The sequence below is a fragment of the Quercus suber genome, unplaced genomic scaffold (genome assembly GCF_002906115.3).
Source record: "Quercus suber isolate HL8 unplaced genomic scaffold, Cork oak 2.0 scaffold_264, whole genome shotgun sequence".
In the NCBI taxonomy this organism is placed as follows: domain Eukaryota; kingdom Viridiplantae; phylum Streptophyta; class Magnoliopsida; order Fagales; family Fagaceae; genus Quercus; species Quercus suber.
Window position 1 is genome coordinate 10,950 of NW_027069720.1, and position 5,662 is coordinate 16,611.

Sequence of the window (5,662 nt, forward strand, 5' to 3'; positions counted from 1 at the left end):
ATAGACTGATGACCGTATTGACTGGAGTCAGTCTATGCAAAAAAGCTTCAGAGAAGTCATGGTTTTGATATTTCAGTGAAGACAATTCCTTAATGGCGACTTGCAAAGAAGGGGAGCCACCAATGCAAATATGCAATTCCAAAGAAGGGGACCAAACTCACATAGCCCCAATTATGGGTTAGCTCTTAGAAACTTCAAGTCATGACCCTATTACTGTCAAAGAAATAAATATTGCGTGTTTGTATTTGATATGTCGAGGATTTTTTTTTTTTTTTTATTCATACGTGCATCGTTTCCCGATCAAGGCAGCTACTTTTCTATTGCATAAACTGACTCCACTCAATCAAAACGGCCTTCTGAATTATTAATCAAAAGAACCTTAAATTTATTTATATATAAAAAAATAAAAAATAAATAAAAATGAAGTTTTTCAACATAACAACTTTCCCGCTAAGCAAATGTGCTTTGTAAATGCTACCATAACTACCTGTTCCAATACAATATCTAATGTTAAAGTCCTCTGTGACCTTAATGATTTCTTCATATGCAATTTTTTCATCGTAATTCCATATTGAGAACATGTTCCCATTTTTTGCACTCCTTGTCTCTGATTTTGTTTTCTTAACCTGACATCGAGAGTGAAAAATATACCCAATAAGTAAAAGTGCAAAGAAAATGGTAAAGGGAACCAAAATTTTTACTAGTTGCATGGTTTGAGAAGTTGGAGGGCAATGAGCAAATCCTTTGATGTCACCACATAAATCCTTGTTGCCAAAAAATCGTTCGAATGCATAATTTTGGAAAATATCTGGGATTCGACCCTCCAAAGAATTGTATGACAAGTTAAATTGAGCTCTGTTGATGAGAAAAATGGGAATGTTGCCCATAAGGTTATTGTAGCTGAGGTTAACATAAATTAGGAGGGACAGGTCTTTAATCCTAGAGGGAACAGTTCCGGTTAAGTAGTTATGGCTTAAATATAAGAAGTTTAACAACAAGCAATTAGCCAAGGTAGAGGGGATTTGACCAGCTATCTTGTTATTGCAAAAGTTCAACTCTATCAAACTCTTCATATTGCCAATTTCTAGGGGAATGGAACTGTTGATATGGTTTGAATCAAGAAACAAATATGAAAAATTCTTTACAAATCTAATTTCAAATACTTTAGAACCACTAATCCCATTAAAAGACAAATCCAAATACTGGAGATTGGTTAAAAGGCCCATAGTTGAAGGAATTGATCCTGTGAGTTTGTTATAACGCAGATCTAATATTTGAAGATTTTTAAAATTTCCCAATTTTTGGGAATGGGCCACATATTAGATTTTGGTAAATGTAAAAAGATTCTAATTGAGTGAGGTTCGTGAGAAAAAGAGGGAAGTGATCTGTAAGATTATTACTAGAAAGAGATAGGAAGGTGAGCTTTGAAAGTGTACCTATTTGTTGAGGGATGCTCCCTCAAAGTCCAGTATTCCAAAAACTTAGACTTAACTAAATTTGGTAAGGAAGAGAACTTGAATTTCCTAAACTTATCTCCCACATAGATCCCATCCATGTAAATTCCTATAACGCTTCCACCATCATTGCATATAATTCCATTCCACTGGCAATAATTTAAGGAGGTATTAAAAAAAAATTCTTCTGTTTGGGGCCAAACTCTTTAGTTTTGAACTAAAAAATACAAACAAAATAGACATTAGAAATTTATAAAGATATGTACCCTAAAAAGGAAATAAAAATGATATACACTCCTATTAAATCATATTAATATAATATTTTGATATACTTTAGTCCATTCAATCCATTTGGTTTATTTTGGTCCACTTTGGTTTACTTGGGTCTATTTGGTCCATTCGATCCATTTCAATCCGCTTTGGTTTATTCGGTCCACTTTGGTCGATTTAGTCCAATTAAGCCCACATTTGTAACAAACACTTCTTACATAAGGCAAGTAAAGTCAAACAACTAATTATCTAATGACAAAACTTAGATATAATACATTATATGTTATTCCTAAGATTCGCTACTTAAAATTTAACTATGTGTCTACTTAACTAAAAAATGCACTTTCATCCCATGAGAAAAAATCCATATAACAAAATTTTAAAATGAGAACCTAAGAAACAACACCTAAGTACTGTAACTAAGTCTTGTCCATTATCCAAACCATGCTCCTATCATTATATGCTGGATGTATTATTCATACATATCTTTCTTTGATTCCCATTAAGGGTAATTTCGTCAATTAACTCCTCAGCTACCAGAAGTTTCAAGCAGTACCTTGAGATAGTTTCTTCACCAATTTGTGACTCGATCACTGCCCATGCTCGCATCTAATTCTGTTATCCCATATAATTAGTCCAACAGAATCCAAGTCAATCTTATACCGTCCAAAATTTCTGATTAACTCCATCAAAAAAGATCAACGACCTAGATTAAAAGAACACCCGCATAACGAACTGTAGATAAAAGCATGCAATACTGACAGCTTTTCCCTATTAAATATTCAAGCTCTTCAAAATCTCTCTCTCTCTCTCTCTCAGAATCACAGAGAATCCATGGCTGGTGGAGAAACAACAAGTTTGTTGGTTCTGATACTGATTGCTTTGCCAGTTTTGGTATTCGCAATTCAATCTCTGAGAACTGAGCCTTCAGGGAAGGAAGGTAGGGAGCACAAGGAAGGCGATTACATTCCTTTCTTCGCCAACATAGCTACATTGTTATTCGTGGTCTAGGAATTGGATGACTGACATTTACCAATCATGTTGTGTTGAAATACACTCGGGATAGGTCACTTTTAGTTTTTGTAGGCTCTAGTCTAGGTAAAAAGAATTAAATGAAAATTGCAAAGGACAAATGCTTCCACTGACCACATATCATGTAAGTTGCATATACATAACATAAGCAAATGTTTACCACCTCTCAAGTCACAACCTCTATTTCGGAACAAAGAAAATCTACAGATCCTAGTTTAAGTTTGAATACAAATACCACTATAATCCCAAGATTTGACTTGGAATAATTTTGGTGATCAATTTACAAGTGGAGAAGAAAAGTGCAATTTGCTTAAGATCCTACAAATACCACTACTTCTTCGACTTTAGTTCACCATATTTTCATGCAATAGCTTCAAACTCTCTTCTTTCTCTATTACGTATAAATATTCATTTCATTCATTACTATTATATTTTTCTGTCTCTAAAAATCTTTCATTTTTTTCAATCTCTTCTCATCATTCCACAATCTTTTTGCCTCGTCAAGCTTCCCATTGACATCGTTGGACGGCCTTATACAAACCAACCTATTGATCATCGACCTTATAAATCCTTGTGGCGGCCTCCCTATCAAATCTCGTTGGGGCCAATGGTTCCAACTCCATTAAAACGATCTCCTTATAGGTATCCTTGAAGTCCTTGCAAGACCAACCGACATAATCGACCAAGTCGTCAAAGTAAGCAAAGTTTAATCGTTTGACAGTATTCACACCAACTTCTCTAGAATTTTAGTTAAATTTTAAGTCAGTTGAGTTGGCCAATTTTTCATGCACTCATCAAACTCAAACTCTCTATTCTTTTCCTGTTTTGTTTTGATAGAAATATTCATTTTATTTTTTTATTTCTCCAAAAAAAATCTTCCTTTTTTTTTATTTTTTATGTCGTCTTCTTAGAATTTGATTTTGTCACCAACAACACCACTCTTTACTACTACCTATCACTCAACATCACCCTCAGGAAGTGAACTCCAACAATTGGGGTCAGCATATATCACCAACGTGTCCAAGCCATTGCATATTATAAGAAGTACTTAGTTTGGGTGGCAACAATTGTTGTCTCTTAAGCCTAGCGATCTTTCAAAGTTCAACGCCGAGAAAGTGAGGGGGTTTATAGCATTAATTGATGTGTAAAGCTCTCTTTTCAGATAAGGGCACTCCATTTATTAAGTGAGAATAATGGTACCATATGAAGTTGACATTCTTATTATATAGCAAAGATGTGATGATGTCTTTGTATAAAATAGTCCCTTATATTTGTACAGAGAAGAATATAAGAATGAGTAAGCATTTTATGGAAGCTAGGACTTGAGGAGAGAGAGAGAGGCTTATTCCATTGAAAGAGATGGGACAGAAATAGAAAATTTTGATTAATATACTACTCATTTCATATATGATATTTGCAGTATGCTTCTTACCGTATTTTGGCTTTGTAGATTGACCTCTAATTTTTGTAATATGCATTAAGGCATGTATTTTGCTTGGATTTTAACTAAGGTTTCTACCACACATCTCCTATCATGTACTCTTCATCGGTGATTTCATTCTTCATTTTAATTTTTCTATACTTAAATTGATCTATTGAAAATTTTGAATTTTATATAAGACCATTTTAAGCTAGGTGGCAAAAAGTAGGTAGACTGCAATATTACTTATTTTTATATTTTTTTAAGACACCCACAAAATGGCTTCAAATCAAAACATAGGCCACATTTGTAAAAGATAACACTTTATAAATAAAGTAGTAGATTAAGAAAGGTAAAGTCATACACATACTTACTCAAGTCATGCTATGTAATAAAATAACATTCTATCATTATATATTGTATTTCAATTAAGAAATTCTAGCTCTTTTTGTATTTGTAGATTTATGTTCAAGTTCAATTTCCAGTCCTGTTAAGGTTAATTTCATCAATTAACTCCTAAGCTCGCAAAAGTTTCAATGAGTACCTTGAGATAGTTAGTTCACCAACTTGTGACTCAATAACTGCTCGCAACATAATTCTGTTATCCAAAATAGTAATTAACTACCCGCCAGTCCAACTGAATCCAAGTCAATCTTTTACCATCCAAAAAATCTGATTAACTCCATCAAAAAAGATCAACGACCCAGATTAAAAAGAACCTGCATGGCGATAAGTATATAAGCAAGCAACACTAACAGCTTTTCCCTCCTAAATATTCAAGCTCTTCAAAATCTCTCTCTCACTTTCTCTCTCAGAATCACAGAGAATCCATGGCTCGTAGAGGAACAACAAGTTTCTTGGTTCTGGTACTGGTAATGATTGCTCTTCCGGCTCTGGTATTCGCAATTCGAACTCTGAGAACTGAGCCTTCAAGGAAGCAAGATCGGGGGTACAAGGAAGCCGATTACATTCCTCTCCTAATCAAAGAGGTCCATGGTAATTCATTTCTACATTTATCTTTGAAATCTCTCATCTTTTTCAACGTTTTCTAATCATATTGTTAGTGAGCAATAAAGGTTGTGTATAGTCTTTGTGAATGCCTGAGATAATTAAAAAGAAAAATACTTTTTGGACCTCCTGATGAATTTGATGCATCTCTGTTTATTTATTTTTTTCGATTGCAGTAAGGCATATTCGTATTTTGATTTGCCATTCTGCCCTCCTGGATGTAAGAATAATTTTCTTGGTTTGTGAATTTAGTTTCTAGGCATAGACAAGATAATTAATCGGAAAAAATTTGTTGAATAGTACATTTTAAGAAAAAAATTAGGTGAATAGCATGCGTTTAAAGTTATTTAGTTATATAGGCTGTTATTGGAACTCGAGTTTGGCAAAATTCAGTTCAAACCAAAAATCTAGTTTAACAAACTCGAGGTCCAACCAGAATAGGTCTGGCGTGGAATCAAAAAAAAAAAAAAAAAAAAAA